This window comes from Notamacropus eugenii, chromosome 5 (genome assembly GCF_028372415.1).
Source record: "Notamacropus eugenii isolate mMacEug1 chromosome 5, mMacEug1.pri_v2, whole genome shotgun sequence".
NCBI classification, from domain to species: Eukaryota; Metazoa; Chordata; class Mammalia; order Diprotodontia; family Macropodidae; genus Notamacropus; species Notamacropus eugenii.
The window spans coordinates 413,173,230-413,190,180 of record NC_092876.1 but is presented as its reverse complement, the minus strand read 5'-3'; the positions used below and the strand labels follow the sequence as shown (position 1 = coordinate 413,190,180).

Here is a 16,951-nt window from a genome sequence, read left to right as displayed (position 1 = left end):
AGATGTCAGACTGTAGATGGTTAAGAAGACAGAGAGAAGAAAATGAAGGCATATCTTGTAGATGACCTTCTTGACTTAGCCATAAAAGGAATGAGAGACAAAGTGCAATAATTATTGGGAATAGAAGGAGAAGGTGAGAGGTATTTAAGATGAGGAAGTCATGAGCATGTTTGTAAGAAGGAGGGAAGAAATGAGTAGCCAGGGAGAAATTGAGGATAAATTGAGACTGGGGATGACAGAGGGATCAGTTTGTGGAAGATAATAGATTAAAATGGGATTACTTGGGGAGGGAGAGAGGTTTTCCTTGGTAAAGTGTCGGGCCACCTTATTATGTGACACAGAAGGAAGAGAAAGTGGTAGAAGACATCTGAGTAATATCAGATGACAAAGAGTGGGAGAAGAGGGAGCTTATGCTAAAAGACTTCTATTTTTCAGGAAAATATAAGGTAAGCTTCTCAACTGAGAAAGGCAGGGATGCTATGGAAAACTTGAGAAGGGATGAAAAAATTTAGAAAGGGAATAGTGAATTGAAAAGAGAGATATCAAAGGATTCCTGGCAACACTGAGAGCCCAGCTGAGGTTGTGTTACTTAAATTTGTAGTGCCCTCAGCCAGAAAGGGTGTGTGATTTTCTCTACTTTCATTTAACAGCGTGTGTATAAGAGCAAAGGGAACATATGGTGGAAATGATCCAAGGATATGGCTTCACATGGTATACTGGCAATAGGATAAGGGACTCTTAGAGTTGAACTGGCATACCTTGGGATCAAGATGAGAAAAAGAGTAGAGAAGGGTAGGGAGATGACTTGGGAGAGAATTGAGAGAAGTAATTGGGGATCACACTGTAGACAAAAAGTAGGATTTGGTAAGGGAAAAGAAGGGGATAGGTAGAAGCATAATAGAATATGGCAGAAAAGGGGATTTTGGAATTCTTGAATGGGGAAGTGTGTATTTCTGGGTGACAGCAAAATTGAGAGTATCACCATCTTTGTGTGTGGCTAAGTTGTGCTGTAGTAGTAGGTCACAGGAAGAAAGGTGGTTGAGGAATGAGTGTATTTGAGGAAGAGTCATCATGTATGCTAATGTCCTTAGCATGAGAGCAGGAGTCAAAGGAGAGAAAAATTGTCATCCAGGTATTGAATTCATTGAGGGAAGAAGGAAAGTAATCTGGATGTCTGTAAACAACTGCACCAGGATTTTGATTAGGTAGAAGAGGTGGATTGCATGAACCTCAAAGAAGGAGATGTGACAGAGGTGATAAAGGATATAGAAATACAGGAGAATGATAGAGGCAGGAGACAGGAAACAATCTAGCCATTCTGGAAAGCAATTTGGAACTACACCCCAAAAGCTATGAAACTGTGCTTACACTTTAACTCATCAGGAACATCATTAGATTAATAATTCCATGAAAATCAAAAATTTAGAGGTAAAGGACCCCTATGTAAAAAAATACAGCAGTTCTTTTTGGAAGTAGATTGGAATAGAATTGGAAAATGAGGGAATGCCCATCAATTGGGGAATAATTGGACAAGTTATGGTACATGAATGTGAAGAATACTATGGTGGTATAAGAAATGACAAAGGAACAATTTAAAAAAAAACCTCAAAGATTTGTATGAACAAGCAGAGTGAAAAAGTAAAGTCAGCAGAACAATTATTATAAAAAGAACAATATTAATCAAAATAACTTTGAAAGACTTTAGAATATTCAGCAGTACAATGACAAAAAAAATTAAAGAGGCCTAATGATGAAACATCCTATTCATCTCCTGAGCGATAAGCAATAGACTAAAAGTGTAGCTGAGACATATAAGCACACATAATGTATATATTTATGTACACATACTGATATGTGCATACATATATGTAGACATGTGTATACATTTATACATGCATAGATATGTCCATATAGTATGTATAGGGACATGGCCAATGTGGAAATTTTTTTCTTGACTATGTATATTTTTTCAAGGACTTTTTTTTCATTAAGTTTGGGTTAAGGAAGAAGAAAGGGAGATGAGGCAAATTTTAGTTAATTTTTTAAAATAATCTATACTGTAATTTTTAAAAAGTATTTGCATACTTCCAAGACAGACCATTTCATTTTTGGGTAAATGTTAGGAAGACTTTTCTTATCCCAATTTTTTCTCTTTGGAACTACTATAAATTTTGCCTGCTTCCATCTGGATAAAACAGTGCAAATTTAACCACTTATATGATAAGCTCTTCAAATACTTGAAGACAGATAAGTACTGTATCACAAAAAAAAAACAAAACCACAAGACAAAAGCATGCAGCATGTTTCTTAAGCACTTAGTATGTACAAAGAACTTGTCTTGGCACTGGGGATTCAAAGAAAGAACAAGAAAAATCACCCTTCCCCTCAAGAAACTTATATTTTACCAGTTTTACATACATGAAGTTTATTTTGTAGGACACATTTTGCCCTTTTATTCACAAAAATAATTTGAGATACTTCATTAAATACTTGCCAAAATTTCTACAATATTCTGTTGAGCAACCAGACTAGGAATTCTGCCAAATTGTACAAAATGAATTGAAGTTGACCTTGCATAAACTGTCATCAGATCATCTATGTTGCCTCTTAATGCTCCTTTTTTGTCTTTCTAGATGCTCACAAATTATCATTAATAATATATTTAAGGCTTCACCAAGAATAAACAACATGTATCAGAGTATAGCTTGGAGACTCCACTGTCTCCTTTCATTTCAAAAATGGAACATTTATCTATCACCAGTTCTATGTTACTTCTTTTTTTCTCTACAGTCCTTCACAGATTTTTCCAGGTTAGGAATCCCTTCACCTAGACAAATGATTTATTGTGCTATGTGGCATATGTATCATTTATTTTCTTTTTTATGTTATTTTTTTCTGAATTAAAGAAATAAAAGGCATTTCCATAGCATAGTAGAATAGATAAAAAGATGACTGTATGTGAAACTTCAAATCTATTATGTATGACTTGCTATTTCTTTTAAATATATAGTAAATTTAACATGTAACTTTCTTTTTTCCCTTTTTTCCTTCCCCACTAGAGATGGCTCTCATTAAGCACGAATGTCTATCCATCTATCTATCCATATATATATGTATATATATATATATATATATATATATATATATATATATATATATATATATACACACACACACATATATACACAAATATATCTATGTCTGTATGTATACACGTACATACACATATATTTATTTGTAATTTATATGTGTTTTATATGTAAGATCATTTTATCCATATCTCTATCACTTCTATCTCTCGATGCAGATAGTCTCTTCCTTCATATGTCCTTAGTAGTTAATCATTTTCCATAAGACTGCCAATCCATTATTTCTTCCATATTTTGCTCAATAGATTTCTGACACCAAAATGGTCATTTGAAAAGATTAGATAAGTAACACAAAAGTAGAAATGTATAGCTCTCTACTGTTCTATAAAATCCTAATTTCCACAAATACAAGAGGAAATCTACCGACTATATCCATCAGCTAAAATGCTAAGACTCTAATGAGGTAACAACCTGAAAAATTAACAGTAGAGAGGCTAATCCCTAATGTACTACATAGTACTCTTCCTCTACCAACTCTCACATTCTTATCAGGTGGCACCATGAGACCCAATGACTTATGCTCTGAGGTTCATTTAGTCTTTGCCAATTGTCCTTGTTCCTTTGCTTAACCCACCATTCTGTGGCAAGGAACTCAACTCTCCCTGGTTTCCTTGTGCAAAGTCAGTAGCGATGCAGGAAAACAGAAATGTTCTCTGCTTTGGGAGAAAGGGGTACATTGAGCTAATTTATTTTGCATATTACCTGTTTGTACATGGTGGTTTGCATGTTGTCTCCCTCATTAAATTGTAAATTCCTTGAAGACAGGAGCTATTTTTGCCCTTCTTTGTATCCCTAGGACTTAGCAAAGTACCTCATACCTAGTAGGTACTTCATAAAATGTCATTGACTTAACTTGTGAAAGGAAGGTTTCTTCTGAGCTGTCTAAATGAGTTCAAACATGTCTGAATAAATATTTTAAGGCAAAGGAAAATTAATCAACTCCTCATAATGGGGAAGAACTTGTAGATTTCCAGGAGAACATGGAACAAAAGCAGGATGTTCCTTAATACTTCAAGAGATAAATAAGAATTGGGAAATCATATTTTATCATCTTCAAAGCAGAAATAACCAGCAGAAGAAAAGACCTGAATCCTTGGTAGTTAGTTTTTTCTAAAGAAATGAAAGAACAACTAATTGGGAATATAAATAAATAGAAGTAATGGATAGTCTGTAAGAATAAAAATGAAAAGCAATAATACTAAAAAGAACACATGATCAACTAAAGAAGAAAAACATATTGATAAGAGACAACTTAAGAAACATAGATCTTAACCTAAGGAACATGGCAAATCAAAAAACCTGAACATCATGGTATAAGAAATAATACAAGGAAACTGCCTAGAGAGTCTGAATATAGAAAACAAAGTCCTAAATGAAAGAATTAACAGATTGCTGCTGGAAAAAAACAAGCAAACAAAAAACCCATGTTGCAAACGCCAAGACTCAAATTTCAAACAACAAATTATATAAGGGACCAGTAAACTTTAAAATATATCTATATTAAATAGATGAGAGAGAGAGAGAGAGAGAGAGAGAGAGAGAGAGAGAGAAAGATAGGCAGGCAGGCAGACAGACAGACAGATGATAGAAAGATAGATAGATAGATAGATAGATAGATAGATAGATAGATAGATAGATAGATAGATAGATAGATAGATAGATGAACCATGCTACTGTTATGCTAATTTTTATTTCCTTTGATTCGTTCTGTATCTTTTGGTTAATATTAACCTCACCTGACCAAAACCTGTCTCACAGCATATAAAAATTTACCTAAGAGCCTTAAGCATTACTTAGATAAGAAGTCAATTTCAAGAAGTTTCAACTCCTTGGTGACATGTAAATCTTTCTTGTCAATGACCTATTTGAGAATCCTCTAATTGTAGTTTAATCTGCAACCTGACTTCATTTACCTGTACAGTTTATCTGATGAAGTTTGTTTCCTTAGGGGATATATGACAGTATTATTCTATTTGGCTGTTTCTTCAACTACAGTGACATTGAAGGAAGCATGGGATTATGGATCTATCTTCTCTTTTAACTTTTATAGCCTTAAGGGGATATATAAAACCACAAAATACAAATGAATTATTTTTATCACTCTGATGCAATATTTCCTATTAGAAACTCGTAAGAATCCTAATGATTCTTCAGGTTTTCTCTGAGGCCTGAACCTGTGCTTGAGCATGATAACAAAACCTAGTATTTTACCGCTCTAATTTCTGTATCATGGTAAGTACATACTTGGCAGCCGTAACACACCACTTGAATTAAGAGAAGAGTTATTTCTCAGTACCATCCAACTCACACATAGGAGATAGACTCAGGCTACAGAATGAGACATAATTTTTTTTTACATGCTATAAATATAATTTCTTGTCTTTACAGATTTGTTTTGAGCTTTGTTTTTCTTTTCTTTTTTCCCCCACAAGACAGGGTTGGAGGGAGAGAAAATGCAGCTAATTAAGAAATAAATTTTTAAAAGGAAATGAATATTGAAAGTCACAGATAAAAATTATAAAAAATAAATTAAAAAACAAATATATGGAAGGTGGAAACAGGGACAAGTAATGAATAATGAATATAAAGCCATGCCACAGTCCTTTAAGAGTACATTAATGCTTACTTAGTGTCAGGAACAATAAAACTCAGAAGAAGGTAAGACTGTTAGTGAATAAAAGGACCACAAAGTATAGCTTTAAAAAACACTATCATGGCACTTAGGAAAAAGAAAATCAAAGAAAAGAAAGAGTCACTTGCCAGGCCTAGAGGCCTGTGGGCTACCTGAGTCTTACCTTACCTCTATCGGAGGTCTTCGGCTGGCCAAACCAGATAGTTGTATGAGAGAAGAGACCTATCAGAGTCGAACAAGGGTTGAGCTTTATTTCAGGGTTCTGGTTACAAGTGCAGGGGGAATTCTTCCTTAGGAGGGAGAGAGAAAGATCTCCCAAGGAGGCAAAGATCTTACAATAAGAGATTGGAAGTAGAAGTGTAAGTGGGGAGAGAGGGGGAGGGGAGAGAGGAAAGAGGAAATGCGGAGCCTTGTCCACACACGTGGCCCCTCCTCCCGAGAGAACTTTCAGGCTTTCCTGACCCTACTTAAGCTCTCCCGTCGCGTAGTTTACACGTCAATACCGAGCCTGTTAGGTAACAATAGGTGTGCCCAGATCCGGGACAGCCTCGAGAGCAGGGATGCTCCTCCCATCATGTATCTTACGGGAAGAGGCGGAAATACACGAGATAGCTCGGTCTCCTCCTCGATTCCCTGTTGTTATTATGGGGGGCCTCGTGAGAACTCTAAGACTTAGAAGTTCCCACCTTTACCCGCCCGAGACTGTCCACATGGAATTGAGCTTCCATCCCCAGCAGTCACTGCTTGAACTAGGTAGGGATATAATAGTGCAGATGGAAGAGAGAACAAATCAGTTATTTTCTCTGTTAAATAAAATTATCTATGAAAACAATTTGAGAGTGAGGTAGTAGCAGGTCACATCAGGTGTCCTTGATTTATTCAAGTCAACTGGAACAGACAAACTACATGCAGGGTACTGAAACAGCAACAGATTTGATTTTGGCAGTTCAGTCAATAATTATTTATTAAGTACGTATTATGTGCCAGGCACTGTGCTAAGTTATCATCAGTGATCTATGGAAGACAAAGAAAAAAAACCCCAAAAAACATCCTTCAAAACTCATAGGCAAATATGTTCCTAATCAAAAACTGGAAGAAGTTGGAGTTCACAAACTATAGGCACATGACTTTGATTTCTGGGAAATTTATTGACTGTACTATTAAAGAGAGGATATTTGGAAAGGAAAGTGATAATCATTAAGATCAAGAATGACTTCATTCAGAAGACAAACCTTATTTTACTTTTTGACAGGATAATTATAACTCAATATTGTATCAGTATTTCAGCAAAGCATTTGAGAAAGTCTCTCATGCTATCTTTGTAAACAAGATGAAATAAGGTAGATTAGACTAGTATAACTGAGCAGACAGTGGATGCAGAATTGGATGAATAATAAGATCTAAGACCTAAATAATGGTTTAATGACAACTTCAGAGGAGGATCTCTAGAGGAGTATCTCAGGGATCTATCCCTTAGCCTTATGCTATTATCACATCCTTCATCATTTTTTAATGAAGATTCTATTGGCATGCTTCCAGAATTCATGGCTAAAAAAGTATGAAAATGATAGCTGTCACTGAATGACAGGGTCAAGACTTTCAGAAATATAAACAGGTGAAATTGACAGACTGAAGGACAAACTGAAGCTACAATCCAATAGTAAAAATCTGCAAAGTCTTATACTTACTTGAGTTTAACAAAATCTCCTTCACAGGTAAAATACTCAGAGTATGCTTAGAAAATAGTCCTTACTAGATCAAGTCAACCAGCAATTGTTAAACATCCTATTGTGTGAGTATTGCAGAAGTAGAAATAAAAAGGAAAGGAAAATAATCCTTATCCTTCAGGATCCTGTTTTCTTTGAATTGATATACACCATGAGCACAGTTAAAAAAATGCTAGATAATTGAAAAGGGTAGATGACACTAAGATTTAAGGGCAGTTAGAGAAAAGTAACTAGTCCAATGTTCTGGGGACACATAATATATAAAAGATGTAATCAAGAATAAAGCATGGGTGTGTGTTCATCTTTAGTTGCTGAAGAAGATCATGCTATCAGAGAAATAAGGACACGACTTGCACTTGACTTTTGTTTTGAGTGAGGGAGGGCTGGGCAGGTCACCAGCCTCACTTCTCCTGCAGAGCCATCTGAATCCAATGACTAGATATTCATCAGGATGACTGGAGATGAACCAGGATGAGAGAACTGGGGTTAACACAGCTAGTGAGTGTTAAGTGTCTGAGGTGAAATTTGAACTCAGGTCCTCCTGACTTCTGCACTGGTGCTCTATCCACTGCACCATCTAGTTGTCCCAAAGCATGGGTACAAGCAAGGAGACATAGTAGGATACTATTCCCAGGGTCAGGAAGTTCAAGGTGCAAATTCCACTTCAGACACTGGAAAAGTCAATTTCTCTCAGTCTCCGTTCCTTCATCTATAAAATGAGGATAATGTTAATACTTACTTCATAGCTGTTTTGAAGATGGAATGGGACAACTCATATGAAGCACTTTGTCAATAATAATTTGTAGTATTTATGGGTGGGGAAGGAATATGGCAGAGTAACAGAAAGAAGGACAGCCAAGTTCCCCCCCCAAAACGAAGTTAAGTGATATTTCCAATCCAGGTCAGCACAGGGAGGCATTCAAGAAAGGTTTGCAGACACTAAAGACTGGATCTAACAAGCCTGTTATGTAGAGAATCTCAGTGTATGGGTACTGAAAGATGACCAAGGCACCAGGGCAAAAAGTAGCTGCAGTCCCATATAGAATATCGTGACCTGATGAAGGAATAGATATCAACTGAGTCTGTCTGTTCCCCTGGCTATGCTGAGGCACATGGGAGGTGGGGTTTCCTGGTATTGGCTCTTGCCTGCTCCACTGGAACTCAGGATCTCTTGCTTTTGTGCTGAGCTGGGGCTTGCTGCTGGCTTGCCAGCATGCTTCTGTCCTGGACTGTGCTCCTTTTTTACCTAAGTGAGACAGACCTTTCCTGCCAATACTTTAAGTTTCTTGGGATAAATGACTTTTTCACCCCATCTTTTTGCTGGTTCTGCTGTTCCAGAATATTTTTTGCTGTGATATTTTGTGGTTGTTTGCAGTGGAATGTGGAAGAGTTATAGCTATGTACTACTTATTCCACCATCTTGGCTCCCAAAAGTCCTCCCACTCCAGAATCTTTTCCAAGAAAACCCCATATGGTGTCACAAAGAGTTGGAGATGACTGAGCAACAACTTCCCTCCAAAAGCAGTGGAAGAACACAAAAATATACACACTTAGCCCAGATGTTCATTACTTCTAAAAGTATTCAACACACATCCCAAATTTAAAGTATATGGTCAAGAAGAAGGCTAGAAGAATGAGAAAACAAAGCACAACAGTAAAAATAATTCTGAAAGAATTCAATTACTGAGCAACTACAGTCAGAACTCTAAATGATCTAGCTGCTATGACATAAAGGAATGGATAACTTGGAATACAATATTTCCAGAAGGTTCATAACCAAGAATACTTATCTGGGAAAAAACTGAATACAATTCTAAAGATAAAAAAAAAGAATCTTTAATAAAATAGATAACTTTTAATCATTTCTGATGAAGGATCAATGTAGAAAGCTGTATAGAAAGAAACAAGAGAAATAGAAAAAGATAAATATGACAATGTGATGATGAGGGGCTAAAGAATAAACTGCTTATATTGCAATATATGGAGAAGATAATGTGTCTTGTCAACCCGCAGCCTTGGATCATTCTCATCATCTGCTGTCTTCACTTCTTACTTGATTCTGAAAGTAGGTGGAGAAAATTACACAACTATCTTGAGCTCACAACAAATCTACATTTCATAACATTAACTGGACCTTCAGTTTCACACCTCCATAATGAACTCACAATTCCACTCACCATAGCAGCTCTTCTAAACTTTTTCATCTTTCCTCAAACCTTGCATGGTTCCTTTTCCTTGCATCACCTCAGCTGAGATAAATGCCTCATATTTTACTGCAAAAATTGAGGTTATTCACTGAAAATTTCCTCTACTATCCTACTTATTTTACATCACCCAGATACCTTCTGCCACCTCCTCCTCCTTCATCCCTTTCTCACATGATGAGGGGTTGCTTCTCTTTACCAAGGCAAAACCCTCTACACTGCAAATCATGTGCAGATAGAGATCCCATTCTAGTATAATTCCTCTAGCAGACTGCCCACTTTAATTTATAGAGATAGTTTAGGATGGATTCTCACTTATCTTTAATCTCTCCTGTCTATTGGCTATTCCCTATTTACATACAAACATATCTCTGTTTTTCCCAGTAACAAATAATTCTCACTTGACCTATTCATCCCTGATATCATCCCACATCTCCAGTGACTTGTGTGGCAAACCTTGAGAAAGGTATCTATAATAATTTCCTCTACTTCTCTTCTTAACTCTCTACAATCTGGTTGCTCACCTCATTACTCAACAGAAACTGCTCCCTCTGAAGGAACTAATAATCTCTTAATTGCTAAATAAAGTGGTCTTTTCTTAATTCTCATCCTTCTTTACCATCTGTAGCTGTCAACACTGTTTATCACTCTCTTATCCTTGATATTCTCTTCTCTCTAGGTTTTTACACCATCAATATCTCGTAGTTATCTTCCTATCTCTTTGATCATTCCTCCTCAGGCTCCTTTGGTCTATCTTCATTCAGGCCACACCAGTTACTCCTGGGTGCCCCCACAGGGTCCTGTCCTAGGCCTTCTTCTATATTGTTTCACTTGATGATTTCATCAGCTTACAAGGTTTTAATTACCATCTCTATACTGATGGTTCTCACATCTACATATCCTACTCTAACCTCTCTATTGACCTAGAACTGGATGTCTAATAGAGATCATAAACTCAGTACGTCCAAAATCAGACTCATTATTTTTCCCCTATACTATGCCCTCTTATAAGTTTTCCTATTCTTGTTGAGAGCAACACTCTTTTCTTAGTCCCTCAGGCTCAGAATGTAGAAGGATTCCTTACTATCTCTCATACCACCACAACCACACCACCTCCCTCTAGATTCAATCTGTTGCCACAGTCTGTTGATTTCACCTTTGTAGTATCTCTCAAATATACCTCTTTCTTTCCTCTGCTACTACCACCTTCTTGGGGTAAGCATTCATTTCCTCAGCCTGAACTACTGCAATAACCTGATGGTTGATGTGTCAGCCATAATTCTCTCCCCACTTCAATCCATATTCCATTCACCCACTAAAGTATTTTTTTCCTAAAAAATTTTCAGCCATTCCATCCCTCTATTCAATAAATTTTAGTGGCTTTTTATCACCTCCAGGATTAACTATAAAATCTGCTGTCATTTAATCATTCATAACCTAGACATCTCTCCCTACCTTTCTAATCTTCTCACAACTTACACCACTCCCTTCCTATGTATTTCTCATTCAGTGCCACTAGTATCTTTGCTGCTCTCCACACAAAGCAATCTATCTTCCAAATCCAGGCATTTTCCCCCTTTCTTCCTGCCTTCTTTTGATTCTTCCTCTCCCTCCTCCTTTTCCTCTTTCTTCTCCTCATTCTTCATCATCTTTATTGTTATTTAGGATGAAAGGAAATAAAAGGCTTTATTGCTCATAGTTAACAGTTGAGAAATAGATAACTGTTTTGGGGCAAGTAGGTCTTTCAGTATGAGTCATTCAGAATACTTTGGTGTGTTTCAGGGTTGAGAAGGAAAGACTATATATATTCTGCTAGTCTGTTATTGGCTTCAGGGGTTTCAAATAGGATTAATTATATCTTTTTGCTTGTCCTTATGTACAAAGAAAACAAGGAGAGGATATGCCACAGAATGTAGGTCAAGGGATCTGGGAAACCAGATCTTGAGTCTTTAATTGTTACAAAATGTGGCGATAAAAATCCCGATGGTATATAGACAAACTGGTGTGTGCCCTTTATCTTGAATAGGCATAGTGGTACATGTCAGGAGGCAGAAGTATGTGTTCCAAGAGTGGATATTCAAGTTGAGTGGTGAATGGAAAAGCTGGCTTCCAAACAAAGCTATTCCTTTGCAGTATGATGATAGGTGATCTGTGTATAGACAATAATGTTAAAGGCTAAGAAAGACCAAGATAGACTCTGCCAATAGGACTGAAGGGAACTTTTCTCACTGATTATTTTACCTGGTAAACAGTGACAAGTGATTGGAAAAGACCTTTTGATAAGGAGCCAGCCCTGGCAGGCTGGAGTACAGGTACCCTTCCCTCATCTTCAGTGCTCTCCCCTATTGGGGAAGGGTAGAGGACCCAAAAGGCAGAGTCTTTACCCTTTCTCAAAGATGTAGCTGTGAGTAGAGTAAAGAGGCAAAATGAAGTTGTTAAACAGCACACAGAGGCTCTATGTTCCCTGAATGCTGTGAAACCAGACGATCTGTCCTCTTTGTCACGTGCGTGTCTCTGCCTCTGGTCCTACTCTCCCTGGATTAGGATTTACAGCTCTGAATCTAACTCCAGATGAAAGCCAAGAGGATCCCTGGCAGCCATAAACTAGAGGAGAAAAGAGAATTTGGACATTTCCAATGGATGTCTCCCATTCCTGGAATGTTTCCTCTCCTTTTCTCCACATCCTGGCTTTCCTGAATTCCTCCAACCTAGCAAAATCCTACCTTCTGCAAGAAAACTTTCCTAACCCCTCTCAATTCTAGTATCTTTCCTCAATTTATTATTTCGTATTATCTTACAAGAAGTAGTCCTCAAGGGCAGGGATTGTCTTGCCATTCTTTATAACCCAAGTATTTAGCAGAGTACCTAGTACATAGTAGGCCTTCAATAGATGTATTTTGACTGACTCTCCCCTCAGACATCTATCATCAATAACTTAAACACAGGGTCTAGGCTTCTATTATGTTTTGATTTTCTTAAAAGAAGAATGGAAAATAAGGGGAAGAGGAATACCCTGTCAGTAAAGGGAGAGGAAGGATGGGGAAAATGGTTTCACATAATTGAGGTGCACAACTAGAAATCTATACAGAAAAGGATGAAGAGGGAGGGAAAGCAGCTAACACTGCCAACTAAACTGGTCAGTGGAGTAAAGGATACACACACACAGTTGGTATAGAATTGCATCTTACTCAACAGTGAAAGAGGAGGTAAAGGGAGACTAGATTTAGGGAGGTATTATTCCTAAAAAAATAAACTCTAACTTGAGAGGCCCCTAAGAAAAGACAAGAACATGTTATTGAGTTACTGGATTAGGGGGAAAAAATATGTCCAGCGGGGCAGACATAGCTTACATCAAACCTAGAGCATTGGTCCTAAACCCACTCCTTTTTCGTTATCCTCTTTTTTTCTTTATAAACAGGGGATAAGAAACCAAGAGAAAAATACAACATGAATAATTATAACTGTAAATGTGAAAGGCATGAACACAAATAAAATAGAAAAGGACAGTAGAATGAAAATAGAAATCAATAATATGTTGTTTGCAAGAAACACAGTTGAAGTAGGAAGATGCACGCAGAGTTAAAATAAAAGTTTGACAGAAAATCTATTATTCATGTGAGGAATGATTAAAACTTTTGTTTCTACAGAAATAATATATTACATGACTTGGGAAATCTAGGGATCCATACATGCCAGAAAGTTTTTTGACTTGCAGCAAATACAGAGGGAAAAAAATGATTGTAGAAGAAAAGCAGTGGGGGATGTTGATTAAACATTTTTACTCATCTGGTTAATTAGCCTATCTAAGTAAATTTCTCTGCCTATGGCTATCAAGGATGAGACACTGAAATAGGGACACTATCAGCATAGTATAGTACTAGATTATATTCTTGGAGAAGGGGGAAATTGAGAAATATAATGGAGAAGTTTCCTTCCATAAATTCAGAATAACAATCAACAGAATGGGAGACTAAAAAATGAGTTATGTCTTACACAGAAGAAAATGGACAAAGCAGGATCCAACAGGTTTTTATCTTGTTTTGAGGCTAGAAGTCTATTAAATAGAGTAAAAGTTAAATTTTGCTTGGAATACTCATGTATGATAAGCTCATGAATGTGCATTCTCCTCTGGGAGGACTAAAAGTTCATTTTAATGGCCATTCAATGTATAAAGTGGTTGGGGTGGGGGGACACATATAAAGGGGAACTGTGTAATGGGCATAACAGAAAGTTGCATTCCCTGTATTACCCAGCCAATGGGGAGACAAGGGAGAAATACTGAGTCCACATAGGTTTTTAAATCTTCCTTTTGTTTCTATGGGGTGTGTCTATTTTACAAAACACCTGCCACTAGAGGCAGGCACAATAAACTTATCTTTTATCTTCACCCCTCCCAAGTCTGAATGAGTTATATCTCACATGCATCAGTTGAAGAGTAGGGTAGGAAAAGACATTATAATCTTAGCCAAAGAAACAGCAACAACAGAAAATAATTAAAAGATACAAAAACAGATAATTAAATTTTAAATATTAAAATTAATGGAGACAAACAGGAAAACTATATTGTGCTGATAGGTAGCATAGAAAATGAATTAATATCAATACTAAACATATACAGTCTAAAGGGATATGGGAATAACCAAATAAATGGAACAGAACTTTTAAACATTTGCAAGGTTCACTGAGTTTGCTAGTGAGGGTGGCTCCCCAGCTCTGGTACAGTCTTACCATTCAGGGAGAGAGCAGTGTTTCATAGGGCAGGAGAGGAGACTGGATAGAATAGTTGTTTCTAGAGATCTGCGGCAAATCTTACTTTCTACCTGTTTGTCCATTGAACCCACAATATTGTGATTAAGCAAGGTCTTGGAATCAGGATGCAAAACAGGATATATTGACACTTTATTCCAGGCTGCTTTCAATTTTAAGTGGGAAGCATATCTGGAGGCACAATGGGGTAGGATGGCATTAGGTCCAAATGGCATAGCATCGAAATAGTTAAAGGAAAAGTTAAATGAGTCACAGGGGGAAATCAATAAAAAACTCTAATAGGGGAGAACCTCATTCTAACCCTCTTAGAGTTGAAGTAATCATACAAAAAACAAAAAAAGAAATGAAGGATCTGAATGAAATTTCAGAAAAAAATGTATATATATATATACATATATGTGTGTATGTATATATATGTGTATATGTGTGTATATATGTATCTATAAATATATATATGCATATATATATTTATTTATAGGACTCTGGAGACCATAAAATAGGGATATAAATAAGATTACAAATTTCTGTGCTATTTATGCCAACTTTACAAAAGTCAACCATGTATTAGAGCATAAAAATCTCACAAGCAAATATAGAAAATCAGAACTATTAATTCCTTATTTTATACACTATGATAGAACCAAGATTTATTCATTTTTCTAAAGAAAATATTAAAATTAATTGGACACTAAATAACATTAAAATAACATAAATAACATTAAAACTGGTTGCGTTAAAGGAATAAATGACAGAAGCCCTCAACAATTTCCTAAAATCAAATGACAACCATGAGAAAACTTGCTGACCTTTTGGGGGGAGAAAGTCAAAGCAGTGCTTCAAGAAAATTTCTCTCTCTAACCACTTTCAACAATGAAAAAGAGAAAAGAGCTGATCAAGAACTTGAGTACGCAACTAGAGAGCAACACATTAATATTCTTCCCCAATTAAACACCAAAACAGAAACCTAGAAAATTAAAGAACAAAATGAAAAGTGAAATGCCATTGAATTAATAAATAAATCCAGAGCCAGAGGGAAAGGAGGAGGCGCCACTGGAGGAGAAGGAATGGTTCCCTGGGATGAACTTGCCCATTTAACTTTCCCTCTTTGTGTGGGTAGACCCCTCAGCCTCTGTTCTCTGAGCTCAGTGGAGGAAGCTGTATCCGTAAACTCAACATGTCTATTTACAAGATCCAGGCAAGAGAGATCTTCAACTCTCATGGAAACCCCACTGAGAAAGGTCAATTCTGAGTTTCTGTGCCCAGTGGCTCTTCTACTGGTATCCATGAAGCCCTGGAGCTCCAAGACAATGATAAGCCCCACTACATGGTGAAAGGTGTCTCAGAAGCAGTTGAGCACACCAATAAAACTATTGCTCTGACCCTGATTAGCAAGAAATTGAATGTTGTAGAGCAGGAGATGGACAAACTGATGATAGAGATGAACGACACAGAGCATCAACCTAAATTTGATGCAAATGCCATATTGGGAGTTTCTCTGGCTATTTGTAAGGCCAGAGCTGCTGAGAAAGGTGTCTCCCTATAAGCCATATATCTTGCAGGCAATGGTGAAGTTATCCTGACAGTTCCAGCCTTCAGTGTGATCAATGGTGAATCCCATGCTGGTAACCATTTGACCATGCAGCAGTTCATGATTCTCCCTGTTGAAGCAACAAACTTTAAGGAGGCCATGCACATTGGTGCTGAGGTCTATCACAACCTGAAGGGTGTGATTATGCAGAAGTATGGACAGGACACCACCAACGTAGGAGATGAGGGCTGCTTTGCTCCTAACATCTTGGAGAATAAAGAAGCTCTGGACGTGCTAAAGAATGCTATTGGTAAGGCTGGCTATACTCATAAGGTCATAAGTGGCATGGATGTTGCTGCCTCTGAATTCTTCTGGGAAATATGACTTGAACTTCAAGTCTCCTGATGATTCCAGCAGAAACATCTTCCCTTCTGAGCTTGGGGACCTCTACAAGAGTTTCATCCAGGATTATCCAGTGGTGTCTACTGAAGATCCCTTTGCCCAGGATGATTAGGAAGCTTGGAAGAATTTCACTGCTACTGCAGGCATCCAGGTGGTAGGAGATGAGCTCATGGTGACCAATCCCAAGTGCATTGAAAAGCCTGCGAATGAGAAAGCCTGCAACTCAAATGAACGAGAGCGGCTCCATGACTGAATCTCTCCAGGCATAGAACCTGGTTCAGTCCAATGGGTAAGGAGTAATGGCTTCCCATCGTTCTGGGGAGACCTTCATTGCAGACCTGGTGGTGGGTCTCTGCATTAGGTAGATCATGACTGGTGCCTCCTGCTGATCTGAACATCTAGCCAAATACAACAAGCTTCCCAGAACTGAAGGAGAACTAAGTGACAAGGCTAAATTTGCTGGAAGTTCAGAAACTCTCAGGTCAAGTAAGCTTTTAAGAGCTCTCAGGTACCAGTCACCTCTGTAGAAGTCTGTTCCAGTC

The 16,951-nt window shown here is 37.3% G+C and overlaps 1 pseudogene; it reads left to right on the top strand.

Moving 5' to 3' along the window:
* The first annotated feature begins 1,071 nt into the window (after window positions 1–1,071).
* LOC140507992 (alpha-enolase pseudogene) lies at window positions 1,072–16,521 on the top strand (annotated as a pseudogene).
* The last annotated feature ends 430 nt before the right edge of the window (window positions 16,522–16,951 follow it).